This window comes from Lolium rigidum, chromosome 3 (assembly GCF_022539505.1).
Source record: "Lolium rigidum isolate FL_2022 chromosome 3, APGP_CSIRO_Lrig_0.1, whole genome shotgun sequence".
Classification (NCBI taxonomy): Eukaryota; Viridiplantae; Streptophyta; class Magnoliopsida; order Poales; family Poaceae; genus Lolium; species Lolium rigidum.
The window spans coordinates 355,131,559-355,147,126 of NC_061510.1; the positions used below are offsets into that span (position 1 = coordinate 355,131,559).

Consider the following 15,568-nt stretch of genomic DNA (forward strand, 5'->3'; position numbering starts at 1 on the left):
TCATGTAACAGATGAATAAAGTACGAGTAAGTAAAGTGCGAGAGTAATAATTGAAGCGAGTGGCCCAATCCTTTTTAGCACAAAGGACAAGCCGGTTTGTTTACTTATAATGACCAAACGTTCTCGAGGACACATGGGATTTTAGTCTAGTGCTTTCGCTACATACGGCTAATTAATCTTCATTGTTTTGATAAGTGTTGTGTGGGTGAACCTATGCTAATGTACCGCCCTTCCTAGGACTAATACATACTTGTGATTATACCCCTTGCAAGTATCCGCAACTACAAGAAAGTAATTAAGATAAATCTAACCACAGACATTAAACTCGAGATCCTCGCTATCCCTCCCCGCATCGATATACCAACGGGGGCTCGTGTTTCGTCACTCCGGCAACCCCGCAATTGGCAAACGAGTACAAGATGCATTCCCCTAGGCCCATAAAGGTGAAGTGTCGTGTAGTCGACGTTCACACGACACCACTAGAAGAATAACACCACAACTTAAATATCATAACATTGAATATTACTCAACCATACTTCACTACTAACATTTAGACTTCACCCATGTCCTCAAGAACTAAACGAACTACTCACGAGACATCATATGGAACATGATCAGAGGTGATATGATGATGAATAACAATCTGAACATAAACCTTGGTTCAACGGTTTCACTCAATAGCATCAATAACAAGTAGAAATCAACACCGGGAGAGTTTCCCCTATCAAACAAACAAGATCAAACCCAAATTGTTACAGCGGTGACGAGGTGCAGCGGTGGAGATGGCGGTGATGATGATGATGATGATGATGATGATGATGATGATGATGATGGAGATGATGTCCAGCTCGATGACGGTGACGATGGCGTCGATTTCCCCCTCCGGGAGGGAATTTCCCCGGCGGATCTCAGCCTCGCCGGAGAGCTCTTTCTCTCTCGGTGTTCTCCGCCCCGCAGAGGCGGCTGTGGCTCTTCGCGACGTACCCCTGGAGCTTAGGTTTTCGGGACGAAGGCGTACGCGAAGAAAAGGAGGCGAGAGGGGGCTGTGGGCCCCCTCCTCACAGGGCGGCGCGGCCAGGGCAGGGCCCGCGCCGGCCTATGAGGGGGGCCCATGGCGGCCCTCCTCGGCTCCCCCTTCTGGCTCCCTTCGTCATCTGGAAAAATAGGATTTTTCGTATAATTTCCGTCAACTGTTGATCTTCCGAAATATTGCATTCTGACGGTGCTTTTTCCAGCAGAATCCTGGCTCCGGTGCGCGATCCTCCAATAATCATGAAACATGCAAAATAGATGAAATAACATAAGTATTATCTCCAAATATGAAATATATCAATGAATAACAGCAAATTATGATATAAAATAGTGATGCAAATTGGACGTATCAATGTATAGGTGCACTAGTTCGGCGAAGAGATAGTGAAATACAAGTAATATGGATGTATATGAGTGGTAATAACAATCTGAATAAAATATGGCAGCGAGTAAACATGCAACAAAACAGTAGACAAACGGAGATTCGATGCTTGGAAGCAAGGCCTAGGGATCCTGCTTTCACTAGTGGACACTCTCAACAATGATCACATAATAGAACCACTCTACACTCGTTGTTGGATGATGAACACCACTAATTGTGTAGGATTACACGAACCCTCAATGCCGGAGTTAACAAGCTCCACAATATTCGATATTCATGTTTAAATAACCTTAGAGTGCAAGATATATCAACACAATTACACCGAGAACTAACATAGCATGCACACTGTCACCATCACACTATGAAGGAGGCATAGATCACATCAATACTATCATAGCAATAATTAACTTCATAATCTACAAGAGATTACAATCATAACCTACGCCAAGTACTACACGATGCACACACTGGTCACCATTACACCGTGGAGGAGGAATAGAGTACTTTAATAACATCACTAGAGTAGCACATAGATGATATTCAACTAGATCACATAAAGAGAGAGATGAACCACATAGCTACAGCGGAGCCCTCAGCCCCGGGGGTGAATTACTCCCTTCTCATCATGGAGACAGCGATGGCGGTGAAGATGGCGGTGGAGACAGCGGTGGAGATGACTCCGGGGGCAATTCCCCGTCCCGGCAGGGTGCCGGAACAGAGACTTCTGTCCCCCGAATTGGAGTTTCGCGATGGCAGCGGCTCTGGAAGGTTTTCTCTGGTTTCGTCGAACGGGGTAGGGTTTTCGCGACGGAGACCTTAAGTAGGTGGAAGGGCAGCCTCGGAGGGGGCCTGGTGGGCCCACACACTAGGGGGGCGCGGCCCAGGCCCTGGCCGCGCCACCCTATCATCTGGGCCCACCAGGGCTCCCCTCTGGTGGCTCTCGTGTGTTTTGGAAGCTTCGTGGAAAAATAGGATGCTGGGCATTGATTTCGTCCGATTCCGAGAATATTTCCTTACTAGGATTTCTCGGAACCAAAAACAGCAGAGACAAAGAACGTGCCCTTCGGCATCTCGTCAATAGGTTAGTTCCGGAAAACGCATAATAATGACATATAATGTGTATAAAACATGTGAGTATCATCATAAAAGTAGCATGGAACATAAGAAATTATAGATACGTTTGAGACGTATCAAGGAACTCCATGCAGTTCTAGTAAACCGGTGAAGGCTGACGGACATAGTTCTTCTGAATAAAAGCAACCTTTTGAAGAAATGGTTATGAAAACCTGCATTGGTATTAGACTTTCTCGGTCTAATGTCGTAGCTAGAGCATTAAACACCTCTTTCCTATAATGAACTTGTTGAGTACGCTCGTACTCATACCACTCTTAAATCCCCTGCTTAGATATGGAGGCATCAAAGGAGGATCTACAATGCAACTCGAAGGCCGAGGAGTCAATAACTACTTCAAGGGACAGGACCCCTGCCAGAGGAGTCGAATACCACATCCAGCAAGGAGAAAACCTAGATTAGCAATAGGAAGGAACTAGCTCCCTAAACCTAGCTCCTATTTAGCTAGAATCTATTCATAGCCCCTATAGCTAGTCAAATACTCTACAAATAGAGTTCGTGATAGGATTAGACTACGAGTCGTTCTTCTGGAGTTTATTTGCAGTTTTACCTCATTGTAAAGTAGGAGGCTCGTGATGATCTTATGTAACAGAGTCAGTGTTGTAATTCTATAGACATGCCTTGGACCCACATATGTTTCTGTTGTACCACTCTGAGCGATATAATACTAGTGGAACAGTGTTTCATTAGTGTTATATCAGACTTGCGTACTACACCATGCGCATGGTATGCCGGGTCACCATAATTAATTTGTGGTTCTATGTTTAGGAGGGTAGTGGCACCCTAGCCCACCAGAATTTAAATTCAAGATTTTACATTTTGGTGTCTCATTAAAAGTGGTGACTTTGTCAATCTTTTTTTTTTGAGAGTACGCAATTACGTACCTTAACTTTATAGAAGGCAGAAAACAAATTTGCAAGATAGACGGAGTGTTGCAAACAACACTAGCCACGACGCCACACACACACCCACTCCCTAGTGGACTACTCTCGCAAAAGAAGAACACTCTCCGTGGCCATCCTTGGTCCACAGATTCTCGAATGCACCCATGTTCTCATAGTGTTTTTGCAGCTCAGCTTCCATGGTATAGAGCATGCCACTCTGAACAAATGAAGAGTCGTCCGCCTTCGATTGGTAGACGCACTTTTCGTCCGGAGAGGCAGATCGTTGGGTTTATCACCTAGCACAGCCTCTAGTACCTATCTTATCTTGTGGAAGCGAGGAGAATCCTGAAGGTGCGGTACCAGGTGGTGAAGTTTGACCCATCAGTTTTAGATTTCTCTTTCTCAAGGAATTGGCCTAGGTTGAAGGTGGGGTGAGACATCTACAATGGCATTTGCAAAAGACATCAAGACTATGTTCATAATATATGAGTTCATGTTTCAATTCATATTTAAAGCTAAAAGAACTCCCACTAAAACAAACATTCATCTTTGTTGTTTGAGTGATTACATGATCAAAATTCACTACACCACCCCCGATCTTCACGACCGATGCATAGCTTCAAAGGTAGACATTGATATATCAATCATATCATCTATACGATTCATGCTTAACCTTTCGATCACTTGTGTTCCGAGCCCGTGTTTGCACATGCTATACTCGCCAAAGTAAATTTAGTGTTTATGAAGTGCAACATGGCTTACACCCACGGTATGTGACCGTCAATATCCGTAGCACCCGATCATCATGGCCTCGCTTCATAATGATGAGATTTCTTGGTGGTGCACACTAAGGGAGATGACGTGGGCATTACCCTTCGGGTAACCGACATTGCCCTATCCTATACAATCTAACTGGAGGCCCATGAAGGAACTCGATGGCAAGGCGGGCCACTTGGATGGCGCAACAGAAGATTCCTTGGCGGGCAAGACAAAGGAGCAGCCGAACAAGGAATGTTTAGAGCTAGGACTCCTGTAAACCTAGTCGTACCCGGTTAGACCTCTTGAGGCCTGGCCTCCTATATAAAGGCCAGGAGAGGGGCTGCCGAGGGACACGATCAATCATAGCAATCTTAGCCATCAGAAGTCTAGAGCTAGGTCGCCGTAGCACTTAGCCTCTCGACGAGAACACAGCCGAAGTCTTCGGCACCCCATTGTAACCCAATATTTTCATAATCAAGATCAGACTGGCAGGACGTAAGGGTTTTACCTCATCGAGGGCCCCGAACCTGGGTAAATTGCTCTTCCCGCTTGTCTGTGAACCGATGTCTCGTGTCAGCCTACAGGATTCCATCAACCCTAAGCCCCAATCGGAGGGCATTGCCGAGGAGTACCCTCGACAATTGGCGCCGTCTGTGGGAATCCTGTCGGCACAAGATCGGTCATCGGCAGATCCAGTGATGTCATCAGCAGCTTCATCGACGCCGTCATCGCCAAGTCTAGGAAGCCCGATTCGATTCGGCTCCTATGAATTCACCCCGCACAGCGACTCTTATCGCTCGACCTTTTCCGATCTACAAGGAAACATGGAGATGACCTTCGGCAGCGTCCACTACAACGTCAACTCGGAAGGAGTCCTTCGACTGCTAGAACCACTTGCCTCCAGATCGGCAAGTCCAGGCATGTCATCATCAGTCGACCTTTAAGCTGGTCTGACGGACTCAACAAACTCGCCTTCGTCAAGCCCTCGTTCAACGTCTTCAATGTCAGTCGGATCCGATAATCCCGCATCTTCGGAGATGACTTCGTACTACTGCTTGAATTGCGATACCAGGCACGGGCTAGGATCAAGCGACACACTGTTCATCTGCAACGCCCAGTATTCATCGGGAGAGGATAGTGTCGACAGCATTGTCCAAGGTGCCACCCGGAAAATGGCACACCACCAGGTTTATGCCGCCAATAACACAGGAAACACAAGGAACAGGGGAGACGGAGATCACACCCCCCGCTCTAGCAGACGAGCAAGTTTTGGAAACAGCGCCAGTAACAACAACAGCGATTACACCATCGCAGAGGAAGAGTGGGAAGCAGCCAGGGCAGCCGTGCTTAACAACACACCGCTCCCCGCAGGAACCTCGGTTGGAACCCTCAACGCTTATCGCTCTATATTGGAGAAAAACCGGGAGCGCCTATCGAAAGAGCAAGCCACCCTCAAGAGACGCCTATCCGCCGCAGACCAATCTAGTGAACGACGGAGGGGCTCGCAAGGAAGCGCCTCTCGAAGCACCCAAGGAGCAGGCAAGCACCGATCAAGGTTATCCAGACTTTCGGAAGATGACGCCAGAGAAATAACGTCGAATCTGACCAAGTACTTCATGACCACGGACACCGCGGGCATGCCACGGCCAAAAACCGTCGCGGGAGCAACCGCTAATCTCGCAGCATACCTCATCAATCAGCGCCCTGAAGGTTCTATGGCCCAAGCCCATCGGGGTGCCCTAGAAAGTCTCGCAATATTAGGAGACAACCTGGTCCCGCGGAAGGAAAGAACCACGGTAGAGGCCAGCGGCTCAAAGCGTCGCGCGAGAGATGCTCGAGATGAGATCACTCAGAGTAGAATTGACAAAGCAAGATGCCGACGCGCCGCTAGGGATGAATATGACAGTGATTCTTCGGATGAAAGCCAGGAGAACGACGGCGAGTTAAGGGAGGCCGATTGCTTAAGCTACAAAATCCGCGAAGCGATGCCACCCAAAAAGTTCAAGCCCACCCCTACTGACGCCGCCAAATACGATGGACAGCAGGAGCCGAGGTCCTGGATAGACGACTACTTACAGACTGTGATTCTGCACAAGGGAAATCAGATAGCAGTAATGCAATGCTTGCAGCTTTACCTGAAGGATTCAGCACGAGCTTGGCTAAGAGGCCTGCCGAAGGGTTCCATCAAATCATGGGATGACCTAGTAGACGCTTTCGGTGCCAATTTCCAAGCAACGTACAAAAGGCCCGTCGGGATTGAGGAGTTACGGCATTGCCAGCAAAAGCAGAAGGAATCGATGCGTGCATACATCGGAAGATTCACCACGCTCTTAAACGCTGCCGAAGACGTCTCAGTCGACAGAGCAATCGACGCTTTCAGCGACGGTATCCGACGTGAAACCTACATAGAGGAACTCGGGCGCAAAAAGCCAAAAACTATAACCAAGTTAATGGAAATCGCCAACAGCTGGGCTGATGGCGAGGACAACGTACGAAGGCCGCGACAGCACGAGTGACGACGAAGATGACGACCAGCCGAAGCACGACTCGGGTGGACGAAGGGATCGCCATAAGAAAAGAAAAAACCGCAGCTTATGACGACGGTAACCCGGTAGCCGCAGGATACTCGATCGGCGAGACGATCGGTACGACGACAGACGAGACGATCGGCAGGACGGCAATCGGAACAACTCTGGAAACCGTGGCAACTACAAACCACGACCACAGAGGACTCCCGAGATACCCTTCGCCGAACAGATAAACGCTCCTTGCTACTTGCATTCGCACGTCGACTCTAAGGACAACAAAACAAAGTCAAGCCACCTGCTCAGAGATTGTAGGCAGTTCATTGAAATGCGTAAACTCATCCAGCGAGCGAGCCACGACCACCACCACCACCACCACCCCCACCACGAGCACCGAGTCCAGCAGGCTCAGCCTCACCAATCGAATGAGGCGTTTCCACCACCACGTGGGCAGATGAGCATGATCCACGGGACAGGTGTTTCAAGAAGAGAAATGAAGAAGCTCACCCGAGAAATCAATCTGCGTAAAGTATCATGGCGAACATCCCTGAGTATGTCGAATGGTCGTCTCAGAACATTACGTTCAGCCGAGCAGATCACCCGATGACCATACCAAAACCAGGACACGCTGCCTTAGTAGTCGAGGCGCAAATCGGGGGGTTCAAGATGAGCAAAGTCTTCATGGAAGGTGGAAGCGGACTAAACCTGATATTCGTCGACACAATCAAAAGTATGGGGATCTCACCATGAGAATGCTAGAGGATACTGACACCTTTTTTCATGGGATTCTCCCCACCTCACCGGCGTACTCCCTTGGCAAAGTTTACCTGAACGTCGTCTTTGGCAAACCCGACAACTTCAGGAAGGAAAAGATCGAGTTTGAAGTCGTGAATTGGGAATCACAGTACCACACTATACTCGGAAGACCAGCTTATGCCAAGTTCATGGCTGTACCGCACTACGCATACCTCAAGCTGAAAATGCCTGGGAGCAACGGGACAAACATCACAGTCTATGGAAGTTTCTCACGCTCAGACAACTGTGATCGCGACTTTCAGAGGATTGCTGCAAAGTTTGGGATAAAACAGGAAATCACCGATCTCCCTTCCAAGTCATTACCACGCGATAATAAGGAAGAAGAACACGTCAGGGAAATGAAGAAGAAGCCAGCCGACCTTGCCCCAGAAGTTTCGGTAGAAAAAGCGTCGGCAGTTGATGGCACAACAGTCATAGGAGAAAGCAAGACACTGGCAATCGTCGTTGAGACCCCTAGTGAAATCAACAACGATTCGAAAACCGCTAACGTGGTGGACAAGCAGGAAGATAAGAAGAACCCTTTCCTCACTTAAGCAGATGAATAGTGTTTATTTTTTCCTTTATTTTCAAACAGGGCCCTCCTTTTTTCGCCCCTTAGTCCCGTGCTTACTTTATTAATGAGAACTTAAGTTTTGATTCATTGAAAAGCATTGCAGTAATTCGGAGCACTCAAATAGCATGATCACAAACCTTGCCTACACCCCTCGGCGAACGATGGTGCAATGAAGTACGCGGCAAAAGATTGTGCTCCAAAAAAGCCTCTGAAACTACGAGCGCTAAAGGATGCAAAACAAAAAAGGACGCTGACCTTTCCCTCTGCTACAGATGCCTCTACGAGCGCCGTAAATAGCAAGAGTCTGAAAACGCGTATAAAACAACCCACGTTCGATATTTTACTTATGGAAATATCAAAGAACAACGGGCTCATCGGCAGAGTTAGTGCTTCCGATACATTCAGGAGCTGCTGTCGCAACATACATCGGTTGAAAGCAAAGTTGCACATACAACGGGTTTAGCAAGACCTGCAACATGAGCTGATCACTCAAACAATTTGCTGACCAACGAATACACATGCGCTTAAACGAGCAATTAAGATTTGCTCCTTCAAAATTTGCCAACGGCATTGACACGGTACAAATACATATACATGTACCTACCGAAAAATAAGTTTCAACTACGCAATCCAAACGCTTGGATGAAGTAGCCAAATTACCTATTTACAATAAGAACGTGACCCTTGGATGAAGTAGCCAAATTACCTATTTACAATAAGAACGTGACCCTGAATTACTCTTGCGAAGTGTCTTTTTCTTCAGGTACCTTTGAGTCCTTTTCCAGCCTGTCGACAATTACATTGGACGGCAGTATAACCTTCGGGTACAGAAACTCCAAATCGCCCACTGCATTGGCAATGGATAGCAAGTCTGCCGAAGGATAGCGCGCAAGGACGAGGGCAAGCGTAAACCTAGCTCCCGCAAACACTTGAGCTCGTACCAAGTTCCGGATCTTCTTGGCATTGCTGAATTCTGACATTAAAGTCAACAGCGTGGGAGGAACTGCGTTCAAAGGAAACATCGTCTTCCATATTACTCTCAGTCCCTTGTAGCACTTGTCGAAGAAGTGGTGGACTTGTTGGACCCGATCTTGGAACTGAGCGACAGCCGAAGCTTTCGAGTGCTCCCTCCAGAAAATCTCATCGGCTGATGACAGCTGGGTTAATGCGTTCACGCGCTCGTGAATCCGCTTGTTCTCTTCAAGACGGTTCGGAGCTATGACTAGCAAAGGAATCAATAGAAGATCGGACAATGCATTTTTGACAAAGAGTAATGAGCGCAAGGACCAGGGAACTTACGAGCTCAAACTTTCGGTGGCCTTACGCAGTTCAGTAAGAGCGTAGCGCTCTACGTCGGCTGCAATCTCGCTCTTCTTCTTGATAATGGCAGCTAAGGCATAGTTATTGCGCAGATCCTTTTCCATCTGCGCGATCCGATCCTTCATACGTTGGATTCGATCATCTCCGTAAAAGAGCACCCGAAGAGTCATCGACAAACGCAGGCACTGGGAAAACCTGCAAAAACAGCGTCAAGGGTATGACAGATCGTATCGCTTCAGCATTAAAAGTAACTCCCATCGGGAGAGTGCAAGTAGAAATGCCACGACAAGAGTGTACTAGCAACATTGCTAGCACGGAATTAATTACAACCATAAATTTTGCGACAGAACATCGTTTCACATCAATTCAAAAAGAAGATTGCTACAAAAATCAAGGGGCTTGGGTCTGGATCGATAAACTTGGGCCAGCCGACGATTTCTTTGATGAAACCAGCTCAAGGAGCTGGCGTGCACACTTAAGAGCTGACGTTTTGAAGATGCTTAAATCAATGAACTGCCCATCTTGATCCTTCAGCAGCTCCCTAGACATCTCCTCAATATCGGCCTTGAAGCCATGACCCATCATAAGTTGGAAGGCTAGGAGGGCACCGTAGGTACGCGAAGTACGTTTGAATACATCGATAACCTCCTTGGTGTCGACCGCGAAGGCATCGATCGACTGCCCCGCAGTCCTCGTCTTGACTAATTTTGGGGAAGATCATCGAGTGCATCCGCGCCATGGCACCTTTGCCCCTTTCAAGGAGCTCCCGTGTAAGCTGGTGTGAGGCAAGAGTCATTGACACACCGTTTGCCGGAGAGTTGTTTGGAATTTTATCCAAGGCATCGGCAGGGATGTCAGCGGACTCTGCAAGAGAATGAAATAGGAAAGATTACCGACAAAGGATCGCATTCGCAAAGTAATAATCGACAGAGAAGCATAAACGGAATTACCAAGCAAAGCCAAAGAAGACTGGCGAAGAAGATCATCTTTTTCGGCCGCCCAAGCTTCAGCAGCTAGCCTAGACGCTTCCTCCTCCTTCAGTTTTTCCTTTAGCCTGCCAAGTTCCTCCTTTAGGGAGTCAACTTCTTGACGAGCTTCGGCGGCTATTTTGGTTGCACCTTCCAATTTCGAGGAAGAAGATTTAACTTCCTTCTGCAGCCGAACCTTGTCTGCTTCTAGGGAAGTGAATTGGGAGGCGAAGGCCTCCAAAGAAGATATAACGCCCCGCAGATCCTTAAGGAAAGGGGAAACAGATGTTTAACGAAGAATCATTAATCAAGGCACATTCAGGAAAGTTTGCGTTACGATCGAGGAAGACTTACAGGTTTTCCTGAAGGAGGGGTCGTGGCGGCGGCAGTCGAAGGAATATCCTTCCCCCGAGAAAGGGAGGAAGCAGTCGATACTTGGGCCGCGAGGGCTGCAGTAGGAGCCGAAGCTTCGGAAGCTGCGATGTCTGGCAGAACGGCGTCAGATTTTGCCTTCTTAGGCGGAGGCTCGATGAAACCTTCGTCACTACGAAAGGGAATGGTTGGCAAGAGTTATGAAAGAAATGTGAATGATGAAAGCAAAATACGAATTTTAGGAAAAAGGCACTTACAGGTCAAAGAGATCGTCTTCATCGGCAAAGCCGCCGGTCGATCTCTTCGCAGGCGAAGCTCTGGCATCCTCCACAGCTGCATTAACAAAGGCATCATGATCAGCGTCGTCATCACGCACTGATCCCGATGTGTCGCAAGTATCGTTGGCTGGGGGAGGAAGATCGGTGAAGACAGCTTCAGACTCTATTGGATCATCGTGTTCATTTTTTGAGCTCATGTACTCGGCAGTATGAAAATCAACAGGGGCTGAGGAACCTCTTCCCTCGGAAGTGTCATTTGGTAGATCATGCAAGTTTTCTGGAACTATGGGGATCTGCCGAAGGAAAGAACAAATAAGAACAGTAATAGTCGTGTCGACCAAGTGGAACAGGGTAACAAGAGTGTGAAAAGGAAAATTTACCTTTGCCAGCGGATGATCGACACCAAGAGGTGAATAAGAAGATATCAACGGGATGGAGTCTTCCTGACTAAAGAGAGTGAGGCGTCGAACTTTGTCAAGCAGCTCTTTTTCCGATAGTTCAACAATGTTTATCCTGGTCTCATCCTTCGGACCCGAATACAACCACATCGGACGAACTCTGGCCATGACTGGCTGGACTCGATGTTTTAAGAACACCGCAGCCACCTCTGTGCCGATCATGGTTTGGCCATCGGTTTCTTTGATCCGAAGAAATTTGGCAAATAACTCATCGGCTGATGTCCTTTCGTCGGGAGAAAGGTTGTTTTTCCAAGAATGCTTAGGTTTGGCTTCAAGGACGTCGACAAAGAAAGGAAGCTGGGACTCGATTGTTGAGGAATCCTTAACATAAAACCATTTCAGTCTCCATCCTTGCACGGATTATCTCATTGGAAAACTGAAATAGTTGACCTCTGAACGGACAACGAACCCCACTACCCCAATGACGAAGGGTCCATTGCTACTGCTGTATCTCTTTACGAAGAAGATTTTCTTCCACAACCCAAAGTGAGGCTCGATGCCCAAGAACGCCTTGCAAAGGGTGATGAACACATCAACGTGAAGAATTGAGTTGGGGGTAAGTTGCCACAGTTGGATTTCGTAAGTCCGTAGAAGGCGATGAAGGAACTCGTGAGCAGGAAGCGAGAGACCCCGATACAAGAACGACAAGAACATCACGGTAAAACCAGCGGGAGGATTGGGCCGAGAGATCGCACCTGGGAGAATCACATTCCCCTCGTCGGAGGAGACTAGACCAAGGCTTCGGGCCCTCTTTTCATCACGCTTCGTGATGGAGGACGCTAGCCAATCTCCGGGTTTGGCTGCGGCTACCGAGCTTGGCGGTGCTGGCGGCGCCGGAGGTGGGGGAGGAGCATCTGGAGCGCTCCTCTTTGCAAGATTCGAGGAGGCATTGGCGGCGGCGCCACCACTCGCGGAACTGGCGGCGGTAGCAAGGTTCTTCTTCTTCACCATCGCGAGATATGGAGAAGATCTAAAAACGATGGTGGCGGCGCAGCGGTTATGAAAGAGGAAGGTGGAAGAAGAACAGAAGGATGCTACGATGATATGAGGAAATGCTAAGGATTTTGTTCTAAAAGATTTTAAGTAGGGGAGAACTTGAGGATTGTGTGGACACGTGTCATTGCTTCTAGTTCATTAAAGGGACCCTCTCTTCATCGTTGGTCACGGAAATCGAGGAGGCGCCTTGGTAACCGTACGAGAAAGGAGGATATTACTTAAAAACAGAGCCAGGAAGAGGTAAGATGGGCCCAACGGGTCGCGTCTTGTCAGTCAAAATAAAACTGTGAATAACGTCATCAGTGACGCCGTGTAGATCGCTCGAAGCATTCGAAGAAATATAAAAGATATCGGGTGGTGGACTTGAGTCTACGTACGGATTGCGAGCATCCGCACCTAGACTCGGGGGCTACTCCCATCGGGAGCGCTGGACGCGCACCCGATAATCTGAGGTTTCGAAGATATTCGTGTGAAGAAACATTTGAAGAAAAGGATGGAATGATCAACTCGAGTCTGCGCCCGGTTACAAGCGCCCGTGCCCAGACTCGGGGGCTACTCCCATCGGGAGCACTGGACGCGCACCCGATAGAACTTTTTTGCACTCCAGGATCATGCCCGGGGACTTGATTCTGCGTAGAGTGACGTTGTTTTGCCATCGGCAGTTAACCAGCAAAAGTTGGGCACGTTACTCATTATCCCTTACGCGTTGAAAACTTATTGAAGAAAGCAAGCCTTGGTACAAATGTATCGGATGACCCATGAAGATTTGCAGCAAAACTTCGGCAGAGTAAAACGTTCGAGTGGTACAACTTGAGTCTACGCACGGATTGCAAACATCCGTACCTAGACTCGGGGCTACTCCCATCGGGAGCGCTGGACGCGCACCCGATAGAAGAAGATGATGATACAAGATGGGCAAGGACAATCGAAAAGAAGAACATTAGGTGGAGGCATGCTTTATTCTCTACCCGAACTATCTTCGGCTAGACACTCGGGGGCTAATGACGTGGGCATTACCCTTCGGGTAACCGACATTGCCCTATCCTATACAATCTAACTGGAGGCCCATGAAGGTACTCGATGGCAAGGCGGGCCACTTGGATGGCGCAGCAGAAGATTCCTTGGCGGGCAAGACAAAGGAGCAGCCGAACAAGGAATGTTTAGAGCTAGGACTCCTGTAAACCTAGTCGTACCCTGCTAGACCTCTTGAGACCCGGCCTCCTATATAAAGGCCAGGATAGGGGCTACCGAGGGACACGATCAATCATAGCAATCTTAGCCATCGAAGTCTAGAGCTAGGTCGCCGTAGCAGCTTAGCCTCTCGACGAGAACACGGCCGAAGTCTTCGGCACCCCATTGGAACCCAATATTTTCATAATCAAGATCAGACAGGCGGGACGTAAGGTTTTTACCTCATCGAGGGCCCCGAACCTGGGTAAATTGCTCTCCCCGCTTGTCTGTGAACCGATGTCTCGTGTCAGCCTACAGGATTCCATCAACCCTAAGCCCCAATCGGAGGGCATTACCGAGGAGTACCCTCGACAAGAGAACACTAATGTTAGTATTTCATTGAGGGATCATCTTATAATGCTAATGTCAGATATCTAATACATGCATCATAAGAAAAACAGTAATAACATCACATTAAATTAAATGGTGACATGATATGGTCCTCTTCGCGCCATGATCTCCATCGTGCGCTACGGAATGGCGCCAAGGGTCCATGGTGCCTCCTCGTCGGTAATCTTCGAATAATTCACAAACTTACCTCGACCATACAATATCATAACATGTGCCCTCTACAATACAAAGTTAGACGCATCTACTTTTGTCTTTTCATGTTTTACATGGATGTTAGAGCTGTCGTGGAAGAACAGTTCATAACCTACAAACTTCAGAACCACAACATTGATTAACTAACTTACGCTCTTAGTCCCTTGTTCAGGGACCTCCGTATGCAAAAGCCACACCGCTAAAGCAAGCGGTGTTGATATAATATAACCGAGTAGACCCTTCGGTATCTATCCATCACAAGATGTACAAATCCTGTTATTGGCACATACACCTCAACCCATCCCATTGGATTATCTGAGCATCACCTTTATAACTACCCTGTTACGGTGTAGCGGTTGATAATGTCAAAAGTAGCCGCGGATGACAATGATTAAATATGGTGTCACGGTCTAAGGATTAGGTTACAACATTTTATATCGGCATCACAATGCTGAATTTTGTGACTTAACCACATTACAATACCTTTTGGGTGTGTGTCCATCACGTTATTCGACATGACTTCACTATTAATGACGTTGTTGTCCATGATAAGGAAACCTTGATCATCTTATTAATGCCGGCTGACGTTGTTTCAAGCGCAAAGGTCTTGATCGCCTTACTGCCGATAGGAAGGCCCGCCGAGGTTGCGAGCGGCGCTTTCAGATCAATGATGCCATATTTAGCTTTTCGCCAACTAGATGCGCATCAAACTACACTTCTCACACTCCTTCAGCTTGGTGTGGCAATAGAATGCAACAAGTTGCACTGTTTGCCATCGTTCTTCGACCGATACAAGGTAAGAGCCTTGTCCAACTAATCAAAAAATTGCAAAGACATCAATGCATAACCGGTTCGAAACAGACTCAAGAAGGGACGGCGGCTCACTTACTTGGTTGACCGCATTTGTGTCTTTATCCAGCCTTTGTTCAATGTCAGCATGGTAGCCAGGAAGAGGTTCATTGTTACTTGTATGATGCTCCATTGGGTCAACATAGCCTTTTGGATCATCTTCATTTGCATGATGGTGTACTACTTGTTGAGGTACTTGTGCTCGTCGAACTAGGTCTTGACACTCTTCCAATAGGCGCAATATTTTTTAATTAGCGTCGATGATCGCGTCGATGCTAACCGTCTTCCAGGAGTCGCACAAATACTAATCTTCTAGCAGCTTCCACTTGGGGCCTCTTGTGCCAGTTGTTGCCTTCTTCTTCTTCTTGCCAGCCCTTTCAGCGCCACCATCTATCTTGCCAGCATACTCCTCGCCATCTTCCCCATCCTCTTCCTCGCCCTCGTCATCGTCTTCTTCCTCGATGTCATCCTC

General features: G+C 47.9%; 1 pseudogene; it reads right to left on the reverse strand.

Moving 5' to 3' along the window:
- The window catches only part of LOC124697249, a 38,809-nt pseudogene extending 23,580 nt beyond the window's left edge, over nucleotides 1-15,229 (reverse strand).
- Nucleotides 15,230-15,568: the final 339 nt, after the last annotated feature.